General features: G+C 36.3%; 1 long non-coding RNA gene across 41 annotated transcripts in view; it reads right to left on the bottom strand.

Moving 5' to 3' along the window:
- The window catches only part of LOC115030329 (uncharacterized), a 301725-nt gene that overhangs the window by 281942 nt on the left and 7184 nt on the right, over window positions 1-12599 (bottom strand). For 38 of the 41 annotated variants that reach the window (XR_015047882.1, XR_015047883.1, XR_015047871.1 and 35 more), the window contains 8 exons: window positions 12107-12273; window positions 11154-11297; window positions 10749-10839; window positions 7107-7204; window positions 4133-4252; window positions 3278-3347; window positions 2651-2714; window positions 1354-1845 (listed from right to left, as the gene is read on the bottom strand). This is a non-coding gene — a long non-coding RNA (uncharacterized LOC115030329). The remainder of the gene's footprint in view (window positions 1-1353; window positions 1846-2650; window positions 2715-3277; window positions 3348-4132; window positions 4253-7106; window positions 7205-10748; window positions 10840-11153; window positions 11298-12106; window positions 12274-12599) is intronic. The other 3 variants (XR_015047895.1, XR_015047900.1, XR_015047880.1) reach the window with 3 other exon arrangements.

The following is a 12599-nucleotide window of genomic DNA, read 5'->3' as shown; positions in this document are numbered from 1 at the left end:
TTAACTAATCCAAGGCCTGACAATATTACTGATGCTATGGTGTACTTATAGAGAGGATCCTAGCATGGTTGCCCTCCAAGAAGCCCAACAAGCAGCTGAAAAAGTCAGGTGCAGATACTTACACCCAACCAATGAACAGAAGCCAAAGACCCCTGGATTTGAACTAAGGAAAAGCTGGAAGAAGCTGAGGAGGAAAGTTACCACATAGGAAGACCATCAATCTCACCTAACCTTGACCCCCTGCTCAGACACTGAGCCACCAACCAGCCAGCATAAATGAGCTGGTATGAGGCCTCCAACACATATACAACAGAGTATTGCCTAGTCTGGCCTCAGTGACAGAAGATGCACCTAACCCTTGAGAGATTGAGGCCCCAGGTAGTGGGGAGGTCTGGTGGGGTGGAGTTGAGGGAGTTGGGGACATCCTCTTGGAGACAGAGAATGAATAATGGGATGAGGAACAGTCACAGGGCAGACTGAGAGTGGGATAACAACTGTACTGTAAAAATAGATTAAATAATAATAATAATAATAATAATAATAATAATAATAATACCGCAAAACTATTTTAGCTGGGATTTAGTAAGAGACAGACAGTACAGGTCTGTTGACATGTTATTAGCACTGACTAAAATAATTTTACATAGATCCTACAAACTTATTTTAGTTGGATACAAACCACAAACTCAGTAGTTTTTTGGGGAAAGACTATACTGCCAAAATGTGTCATTGGTATAATCATGAATTTCTGACTAAGAGACAGCATTTCTTAGGAAAGGGCATGAAGTCCTATAAGATGCATTCTATTCTATATTGATTAAACATGCCCCAGTGAAATATCAATAATATAATATAATTCAACTAATACCTTCTGGTTAGATACTTCAATTAATGGTGGAATATTATAATTATAAATTATGTTTTTAGAAGTGAATGTTCACAGTCATCTATAAGATGGAACACAGGGCCCCCAGTGGAGAAGCTAGAGAAAGTACCCAAGGAGCCGAAGGTGTCTGTAATCCTATAGGTGGAACAACAATATGAACTAACCAGTACCCCCAGAGCTTGTGTCTATAGCTGCATATGTATCAGAAGATGGCCTAGTTGGCCATCATTGGGAAGAGAGGCCCCTTGGTCTTGCAAACTTTATATGCCCCAGTACAGGGGAACGCCAGGGCCAAGAAGTGGGAGTGGGTCAGTAGGGGAGCAGGGAAGGGGTGGCTATCGGGGATTTTCAGGATAGCATTTGAAATGTAAATGAAGAAAATATCTAATAAAAATTGAAAAAAATGTCATCACCAAAGATAACAATCCCATGCTGTTTCCACACTCCACATTTGAATATAAACTTACCCTATATTGAAAATGATTACACCATACTCCCAGTTGATGTCATCTCTGCTTCCTCGGCCTTCCTCAATGTGGTTCATCAAATTTTCTATTCCTTACAGCTACTCTCTAGTGAACAGCTCCTTTAGAAAAAATCAAAGATACACATGAGTTGCATAATTGAGCACCTCTATCCACACTGCTTATGCATAAATACTCTCTGTATAATTCTTAATTACAGTATGTACACCTATAGACTGTTTGCCTCTGCTAGACTCACATTGAAAGGGAAGTATCTAAAAATGCAGTGGGCAGTAAGGCTTTGGTATCCCAGTATGTAAATATACTTTCTAGGTATGCTCTGTCATCTTAACTGTGCCATACTAGTCAAGTGAGATTCCCTCCATGAGCTAAGATTTTAAGAAAAAAAAATGGTCTTCCAGTATTGTGTATATTTGAGTGTCTGTTTTCAGCTGCTCAAGTAGTCCTCAATGTTCTCCCCTTGCCATGGGTCACCTAGAAAAAGAAAACAGAAGGAGAATGAATAGAACATAGGCTCTATAAGGAGCACATGATAATCTGATGATAAAATAAGCCCCCTGTGAGAGAACTACCCTTTCATTGGACATACAGTAGTAAAATGATTCAGTAGCATAAACAAGCACACCACACTATAGATAAATATCATCCATCACCTTTCATAATTAATTACAAGATGGGGGATTAAAATAGTTAAAAACCCCAATCAAGCCTAAGTCAAAGAGTGGAAAATAGCTGTGTGGTATGAATGTTTCTATTTTTTATTAATCATTTTATTCATTTACATTTCAAATGATATCTTCCTTTCTGCAAACCCCTCATTCCATTCCCTTCCCCTTTTCCTCTATGAGAGTGCTCCTCCACACTCACTCACTCCAGCCTTACCACCCTAGCATTCCCCTATTCTGGGACATCTAGCTTCCACAAGACCTAGAACTTCCCCTTCCTATTGATGCCAGATAATTTCATCCTCTGCTATATATTTATCTGGAGCCATGAATCCACCCATGTATACTCTTTGGTTTAGTCTCTGGGAGCTCTGGGTGCTCCAGTTTGTTAATATTGTTCTTTCTATGGGGTTGCAATCCCTTTCAGTCTTCCTCTAGCTCTTTCATTAGGATCCCTAGGTTCAGTCCAATGGTTGGCTGTGAGTATCTGTATCTATATTAGTCAGGTGTTGGCAGAACCTCTTAGAGGACAACCATACCAGGCTCCTGTCAGCAAGCACTTCTTGGCATTAGTAACAGTGTTGGGGTTGGGTGTCTGCAGATGGAATGGTTACCTAGGTGGTGTAGTCCCCAGATGGTCTTTTCTTCTGTCTCTGCTCCATTTTTGTCCCTCCATTTCTTTTAGACAGGAAAACATCTGGGTTAATTTTTTTTGAGATGGGTAGGTGGCCTCATCCTCCAACTACAAGTCATGTCTATCTACTGGAGGGGATCTCTTACATGTTCTATTTCCCCTTTTTTGGGTGTTCTGGCTAATGTCATCCCTGGTTGAGGTAGCTTCTATCTCTTACATGCATGCAAAATACCTTCTGGAAGTAGGAAATCTAGTTAATAGGGATGAAATATCTTCTTGGGTACAAACTACATTTTTCCATATTTGATTATATAAGTAGTATATTTAGGAAGAGGGCCTTTCTACTGTAGATATTGTAGGTGTAAATGATGTTTAGCACTACTAATTCATGTTTGAGGTTAGGGTATATGGGAATTCTTTGGACAATAATCCAGGAGGATTTAACCCATTCCCACTGCTGGAGGTTTACTTGGTGGCACACCTAGCTAAGGAATTGTCTTCTTTAATATGGTGAGTACTTCATAATTATTATCATTTGTGTACATATTATAGAAAGCTTCTAGAACAATAGGCACAGACAAGACTTTCAATATTTCACACCACTTACAATTGCAGCATTGATTAAGGATGTGAACACAAGTCCTACTCCTCATCAGGAATATATTTGTAGTTTATATCTGTAAGGAAAGGGAGAATCATGTTTCCCCAGTGGAGTTATTAAGAATATCAACCACAATCTAGGGCTGACTTCATTCCCACGAATAGTAGGCCAAAACAAAATGAAATCCAGGTTTATTTGTTTGCTATTTGATTATGCACTGTGTTGTGATGGGCTCTGTTTGATTTGGTTTGTTAGATTTTCTGTTTCTTTGCATATTCATATTTTCTTAATGATAGGATATATATAACAATAAATTAGTTGGGTAGGGAGATAGGAAGAATCTGAGTGACACTGAGAGAGAAAAATAATCAAAATATACTATAGATAATTAATAAAGGATTAAATATATAATATGTATAAATAAGTATGATTCTATTCATTAAATAAGCAAAAAACAGTTGTTTCCAGAATACCCTTTCTGGAGTGGAACCTGACAAATGTAAACAAATTCTGCACTACACTGGAAATAAGAAACAGCACTGAAAATTTAATTTTGCCTAATGCTGCTTTGCTCAATCTGTTTTGTGCAATCTCAGGAACGGTGATCACAAGTTCACCTTGTTTTATGTCGCAACCAAATGTTGTGATGATTCTAATACTCAGAAAGTTTGGAGTCTCACCCTGGCTCTGTGACCCACTCTCCTCTGATAATTGGAACCATAAATAAATTTTGTTGTTTCCAGATCATCATAGTAGATGAAAACTGTATAGCATAATAAAATAGAATCTTCCATCTAATTATTTACATAACTAATCAAAAATAAAAAAACAAATGTTGGGAAGCTAATGACTTTATAATACCATAGCTCCAGGTAGCAGTCTCCAGTGTGATCTTCTCAGGATGCTGACAAGAAGCATGGCATTAGTGCTTGAGTTTGCAACCTCACTAAGAAGTACAATGGATCTCCATATCAGAAATACCTGAGATAAATAATGAAAAACACAGGGATAAGTAAGTATGAGAATACTTAAAGTTTCAGACATGTATCTCAGACTATTAATAACACCCATGTATTTTTAATGCCCAATTCATTGACTTTAAGAATTCCATAATTATCAAACTATTATAGACTAAGAGTATCTCCATCCACAGCAAAGTTATATTACTTTTTGTTCTATGGGCAAACTCATCTAAATTCCACAAGGAACATTAGTACAAGAACTAAATTTGACCTAATATTCAGATAAATAAAAACAAAGATGGAGAACTTGAACTTTAGACCCTGTTTCAAAACTTATGACAAATTAGTTTCAATAAAGATATCTGAATATGATATATAGTTAAGCATATATTAGTAAAATGAAACCAAATACCCCAAATAAATATTTAATAAGCATTTGTGAATATGATCATGGTGTGTGAGAATGTTGCAAACTGTGCATATGTGTATGAATGTTTAGTGAACATCAGGGCTTTTAATCAATTGAATTCTGTCTTCTTTAGAGATATCATTTGTCACTGATCTTAGAGATTAGCAGCTAAATAAACTAGCAGACCATTTCTAGGATGAGGATGGCATGACACCATTTCCAGTTTCTTTGTTGGTTGGTTTGATTCTGTAACTGCTAGGGATACAATATCATATATCTGCAAGTTCTGTGAGAAACACTATATAAGTGAGCAATCCCCAAGCATAAAACATTTATAGTTAACATCAATGATTATCAAAAATGTCCAGTAATTTTTGAAGCTATCAGTAAAGTTGATACAATATGAAAATTTGCATACAGCAAACATAACTGACTAAAATTGCCCATGCAAAAATATATACTGAAAATTAAAAACTCATAAGCCAGCAATATCTATGGAGTTAATTATGGTAGCACTAATGAACAAATTATTAGTAATATGGAAGCAGAATTACTGAAAGAAAAGAATATTGCAATTAATACAAAATAAGCATTTTATAAAATGAATTATAAATTCAAACAGTTTAGGATGACAAAAATATAGAATTTTCGAGTATCAGTGTTTGCCAATAAGGTAAGATTTTTCGAGGAGTACCAGAACATAATGAAGAAGAGTGAAGTATGCATATATACCCCATGTGGTGATCATCACATGTCCATTCAAGTTATTCCCTCTGCTACCCAAATTTCTCAATGTAATTACTGCTATGAGACATAAAAGCCAACAGTGATAGTGTATAAAACAACAACCATCAAATAATAACAGACAAAAATACCAAGACAAGTGAAAATAATTCAAAACAAAGCAAAACAAAGAAAAACCATAGGGGCTGACATAGCTTTATAAGAGTGAAAACACAACCAGTAGAATCACGTGTTTCTAGATCATATTGGATAAGTCTACTAACAAAAAAGTATAAAATATTTTACTATTTTAAATACAAAAGAGGAATAACAGAACTATATAATTACGAGTCTAAATAGACATTTTTGCAAAGCAGTTCCATGAGCATTGCAGAAGAAATTTTCTAAAATAAATAGAAACAATAGGGTTAGTCAAAACTTACAAGGAAATCATTATTGATAATTATCCCAAATTATATATAATTGTTATTCACATATAGATACTCACACACATGCATATACACATGTATGTGTATACATAGGTTTACATAATTTGCACACAATTGGGAAGATTATTGGCCCACCTGGGGCCATGAATATCTAAGAAAAATTCCAGACAGGAGAAAACTCTGAAATTTTGAATTGTTAGTAAATTTGATGAGTTGTTGAGAAAGGATTCCAGGAGAATACCACAAGAGTATAGTATAAGATAAGTACTTATTGCTTGAAATAACTGCATTTTGGATAGGGGAGCTAAAGGGATACTAAAGGTACAGTTGTGTTCTTAAACATGTTCAATAACTAATAGCTACCTAATTGAAATCAAGGCTTGCTTAACAAAGGGCCAATGATGCCTCATTGTGTAAACCAACAAATGTCATAAGGCTAGTTAGCCTTTGGAACTTAGACGACCTTACCACTACTTTCATAAGCCATTATATTCCCTAAATGCTGATGACATCTTATTCCTACAGAATGTTTAGAGCTAAGAATATTAAATCAATTTGTAAAGTTGTATTTACATACAAATATGCATGTGTTTGTGTGTAAGAGTATGTATGTAGCAATTATAATGAAGACATGATTTTGAGAGACGTGAATTTGAGACGTGAATTTGAAGTACACAGGAAGAGTCAGATATGTCAAAATTATGTAATATCTATTCATATGAAATCCTACTTTTGAATAAAGAAATAGTAAGGACACATAGAATGTAGGTTTTCCATAGAAGAAAGATTAGATTAGACTGAGGAGAATTGAGATGAATATGAGTAAAACTTATTTAATATAGGAGTATAAAAGAAATTGAAATACAAGAAGAACTAGAAAACTCAATAAAGCAGGCCATGTGCAAAACTGAAAGTTTATGGATTTAAATAGAAGGAAATACCTAGATTATAAAAAAAAAAAAAAAAAAACTCAGTACTTTCCCAGATGTTATCAAAGAAAAGATAAAAGTGGATGTCACTTCATAGAAAATGCACTGGTCATTAATCTTAGTCCAATTAGTGAATACAATGAACAATAGGTCACTCCTCTGTCTTTTCCTTATGACAAGGAAAACAAACTACTTTTGTTGGAAATATCACATTATTTCTATAAAATGCACAAAAATATACAGACTTTAAAAGATAGCAACAAACATAAAAGTATATGGACATATAAAATTTCACTTGAATTTATAGAGAAGAAAGTAATAATGAAAAATGAAAGGCAAAAGTCTCTAAGTATACAATACTACCAGCTACACATGGGATCCCTTTAATAAAGTCTCCTCAGAAGACCAGCACGGAGCACCTTCTCAGAATCTAATATCAGCTTGAGCAGCACGGTGAGACTCTGCATCATAAAAAGAAAAAAAATGTTTAAGAATAAGTAGTTAGTAAATGTAAAATACGTATGCTTTATTATTTATTTTCTTTCATACTTAACAACTTGACTGCAATTTCTTTCCCTCCACTACAACCACTCATTCCATCTCTGCTCTTCCTTAGATCCTATCCTCCTCTGTTTCTCTTAAAAAATGATTAGACCTCTCAGGGATATTAAACATGCAAGGCATATCAAGTTGCAATAAGACTAGGTACAATCCATCACACCAAAACTGTATGAGACAACTGAGTAGGATGAAAGGGTCTCAAGCATAAGCAAAAGAGTCTTGGACATGTCCCACCCTCAGTGTTAGAGCAGTCCCACAAGACCACCAAGCTACACAACCATAACATATATGCATAAGACCTAGCTAAGACCCATACAGGTTCTTTGATTTTCACTTAAGTCCCTGTGAGACCCTGTGAACATTGCTTAGTTGATTCAGTGGCCCATGTTCTTATAATGTCCTTAGCTACTCTGTCCCATACAATTCTTCTTCCCCTTCTTCTGTAGGGTTCACTGAGCCAGCATGAAATACAAGCCTTTGAGTAAAGCTGTGCACACCTATAAAGGGTGTGGTCCCATTCTCTTTTACTCTCCCTCTATATCTACTTGTATTATTATCAGTCCTATATTAATCTATATTTGATCACATTGTAACCTCTACTTTAAGTTGGCATTAATTCATCAGTGTATTAACCTGTGAGCCATGCCATTCTGACCCCTGAGGTCTGTAAGTGAAATATATTTCAATTGTTGCATTGTATTGCAGATTTGTCTCTACTGTGCCTCACTTAACAATCACTTCTGACCCTACTATCTATTTTTTCTCACTGCATAATCACTTTTATCAAATTATTTGACATGATATTAATATATAAAATAAATATTATGTTTGAAAAAATAGGCCCACCATTTCCTAATCAAAAAATCCTCTATTAAACCTATGATGTTTTCTATTATAACTTCATGTATTCTCTCCATTCTTTATATAAACTGAGTCCACTTGCATGTGTACACCTAGATGTGGAACAATCTACTAAAGGATGAGTAGACTCTCAGGGAAAACAGTCCTAAAGCAATATGACTCTCTTCTCGTAAAAGGCAATCAAATTCTAATAGCTATGTAGGGATGGGACTTCATGAGTTTTTCCTGCAGACATGGCAGTATATTGGCTGGCTTGCATTGTTAGAAGTCTTGTGGATATATTCTTAGCTGTTGAACATTCATTTGTTCAGCTTTTCAGTCACACCTAGCAACTACTGCTACCATCTGCTACCTCTGGCTCATCTGAGACAGTGTTTCTCAATGGACTGGAAATTTCCAAGTAGTATATGCTAACTGGCTGACAAAATTCAGATATCAGACTGTCACATCCTCTTATGTCTTAGGAATCCTTACCCATAAATAACGCCTGGCTTTCTTTTCTTTTTTTTTTAATTTTTTTATTAGATATTTTCTTTATTTACATTTCAAATGCTACCCCAAAAGTCTCCCACTGTCCTGCTCCCCAACCCACCCACTCCTGCTACCTGGCCCTGACATTCCCCTGTACTGGGGCATATGATCTTGCAAGACCAAGGGCCTCTCCTCCCATTGATGTCCAACTATATCATCCTCTGCTACATATGCAACTAGAGACACAGCTCTGCGGGGGGTGGTGTAGTGTTTAGTTCATATTGTTGTTCCTCCTATAGGGTTGAAGATCCCTTCAGCTCCTTGGGTACTTTTTCTAGCTCCTTCATTAGGGGCCCTGTGTTCCGTCCAATAGATGACTGTGAGCATTCACTTCTGCATTTGCCAGGCACAGACATAGCCTCACAAGAGATAGCTATATCAGGGTCCTGTCAGCAAAATCTTTCTGGCATATACAATAGTATCTGGGTTTGGTTGTATATGGGAGGAATCCCCGGGTGGGGCAATCTCTGGCTTTTCATATATATGTGTGTGTGGGGGTGTATGTTTGAGAAATAATACTTAGTTTTATATATCTAAAAAGCAAGCATATTGCTGAATAAGCCACCTCCACATACCTATGTATTTTAACATAAAATGAAAAATAACAGATATTGTGCAAGAATCATAATGCTGTGTTGTGGGGCCAGGGAGAGACAGAGCCAAGGGAATTGAGCCTGGAGCAAGAGTGTGGTTGGGGCATGTCCAAACCCTGGAAATCTTATCCTCATAATAGAAGTAGTAAGATTGCTCCCTAGCCCTGCCCTGGTTCTGCATGTCCTTGTGCATATAGCCCTGTGCCCTTACTTTGGTTCCACTAGAGAAATTAATGTAGCCCAGTAGCCATAATAGGTCCACCAAATATTTGGAATTACTCCTTATGCTGAGGCATCCCCAGCACCTGACCCCTACCAATGGTATACCTTTACCATATAGCTCCTACTCACCCTGCGAAACATTTAAATAGCCTTTAAACCACCTATTAAAATGAGAGGTCTCCATGAAGCTGCTTCTGGAAAGTATGTTCTCACTGTGTTGACTGCCACCTGAGACAATATTCCAACTAGATATTTTAAGCTATCAAATAATTGTGCATGTCACAGAGGTCAAGGACTCCACAAGACAACCTACATATTCAACTCACCTGCACCCAATGGGGCTCACCAATACAGAACCAACAACCAAAGAGTATGTAGGGAATGCAATTAAACCCCCAACATCTATGTACCATATATGCAACTTGGTCTTCATTGGGCTTCCCTAAAAATAAGAGCAGGGACTGTCTCTGACTCTGTTGCCTGCCACTGGATCCCCTTCACCTAAAGGGAAGAGCCTCAGTGGAAGAGGATATACTTAGTCCTGCTGTGACTAGATGTGCCAGGTTGGGGAAGTATGTAACAGGGGCATCCCCTTCACTGAGAAGGGAAGAGGTAATGCCAGAAGAGATTTGTAAGGGGGGCACTAGAAGAAGAGGAAAGAATGGCTTGTGATCAGGATATAAAGTGCATAAATAAATAAATTTTAAAAAATTGTCAGGAATGTTTTTGTTGTTGTTGTTTGTTGTTGTTGTTGTTGTTGTTGTTGAGTTGTTGACTGGATGGTATGTCATGAAGACATGACCAAACATTACAAATTGTCTCCTAAACACATGAATATTTGAGAACCAAGTAATAGATTCAACAGCTGCCAGTTAGAAGTACATAATAATAGGTATCCAAAAATAATAATTAAGAGTTCATGAATTGAGAGATAATGTGAAAAACGTGAGAAGCCAGTGGTGTAAGAAGGAGAGTGGAAATTATCTACTTACAATACTTATGAATGAATGTCTCAAAAACTTTTAAACACGTCCTCTATATGGAAGAAATTTAAAGATAGTCACCATAGAATAGAGGAGACTATACCCTAATCTCTCCAGTGTTAGGAATGGGTAATTTTGTTGCATTTTAGTCAATGGAATCCCATAGACAACCCCAAACAAGATATAGACAAAGCTTTTAGTTACTCTCTACAAACTGAAGGCAAAATCCTAATACAAAGAAAGATATCACTTACTTATGTCACCAAACATGGAGAAATTGAGCCAACGCCAAGCCAGAAGCTTCACATGTAATGTTCATGGAGTTAGAAGGTACGCTGCATGATACTAGAGGAAGAAATAAATAATCATTAGTACTCAGCTACAAATCCTGTAACCTAAACTAGTAATATAGCTACAAAATATACTGCTGTAATTGTGGCACAAAGTTTATTGAAGTAATCTCCTATTTTTGATTGGATTCATGGCCTAACACATAAAAATCAAGAGTCATACCAGACATTGTCAATGTGCTCGAGAACCCAAGAATACATAGGCCATGGTCCTAGTGGGAAACCACTATTATTCTGCAAATGGCTCATGACAATAAAATGACTCCTAATGGCATATTGTTATATCCATAAATCAGTGCATCACTTAACTCTCATCAGAGAAGTTTCTTCTTATAGTAGATAGGAACTAGCCCAGAGAGCCACAACTGGATAATGTACAACAGTGAAAGACATTGGAGTACTTGTCCTGAATAAGAAGCCTTCATCAAACCTTTCCCATCAAGCCCTGTGAATCTATGGGAAAGGGAAATTAGAAAGATTTTAAGAGAAAAAGGTAATAAATGATTCCAAGGAACTAGACTATTTATATACAACAGGGCACATAAACATTTGTACTCACAAGAGACTTTTATAGCATGCACAAGACTTTAAAGTTCAAACTGAACAAAAAAATCTCAGCATTAAATGGGAGAAGTGGAAATGAAGTGTCCCACCCCTAATTAAAAGCTATGTGTAATTGATAGCTACTGGCAAAGGGAAAGTCATTTTTTTTCCAATTTGGGTCATTGGATATATCAACAAAATTCAAGGGCAAGCTGCATGTCATAAAATAATTAGGAAAGAGAACCATATTCTCTTTTGGCTTGGGGAGGAGTGCTTTTTTTTTCTTTTTTTGATTTAGTTTCATTTGGTTTTGATATTGGTTTGTATTATTGATAGGTTTGTCATTGCTTTGTTTGATTTTCTTTTTTATTCTGTCTTGAGGCGTTGGGAGATAGAGAAAGAACACAAGTTTGGTGAGGAGGGAAGCAAGAAGGAGTTGGGAGTACTTGGAGGGGTGAAATAATATCAAAATATATGATATGAAAACAATTATATATATGATAATACAACCCAATCCACCAATATGAAAAATGATTATATACAATGAATACTTTATGACCCAGTTCAAGTTTTTTTAAGAACTTTATGTACAATACTATATTTACATCACTTCTACCCCTTCCTCTGCCTCTCCACTCTTCTAATGTACCCATATTCTCCTACAAACCCATAACCTCCTGTCTAGTTTTGTAAAGGCTGAGTACACAAAATAGGAATACCTGAAATTTTAACTAATCTACCAATGACCTTTTTTTCTGTTCAGAAATCCATATCGAGATCCATGAAGGATGTCTTCCTGAAGACTCGGATAGTCAGGTCCCCTTCAGGCTCCTATGATGGATTTCTGGGTGGGGGGTTAATTCCATGTTGAACTGAAGTGATTTCACTAGGGAAAAATTCAGAAATTTTTATTTTAACTTGTAGTTTCAAGTTACATTCCATCATTGCAGAAGTCACAGTAGCAGGTTGCATAAGAAAACTGATCATGTTATATCCATAACTTAGAAACAGGGAACTTGTCCAAGTGTTTTCTAAAGAAAGGAAGAAAGAAAATATGGATTTGAGTAGGTTGAGATGTGGGGAGGTTAGGTATAAGTTAGGAGAGGGGAAGTGGTAATCAGAATATATTCTCAATATAAAAAGCAGAGAGTAATGAACACAAGTTCATTCTAGTTCATGCTAGTATTCAGCCTGCCTTCATCATTTTATACA

The sequence above is a fragment of the Mus caroli genome, unplaced genomic scaffold (genome assembly GCF_978045245.1).
Source record: "Mus caroli unplaced genomic scaffold, Mus_caroli_1 scaffold_8, whole genome shotgun sequence".
NCBI lineage: Eukaryota > Metazoa > Chordata > Mammalia > Rodentia > Muridae > Mus > Mus caroli.
Note: the sequence above shows the minus strand (reverse complement) of the source record. Positions and strands in the feature narration are given on the sequence as shown.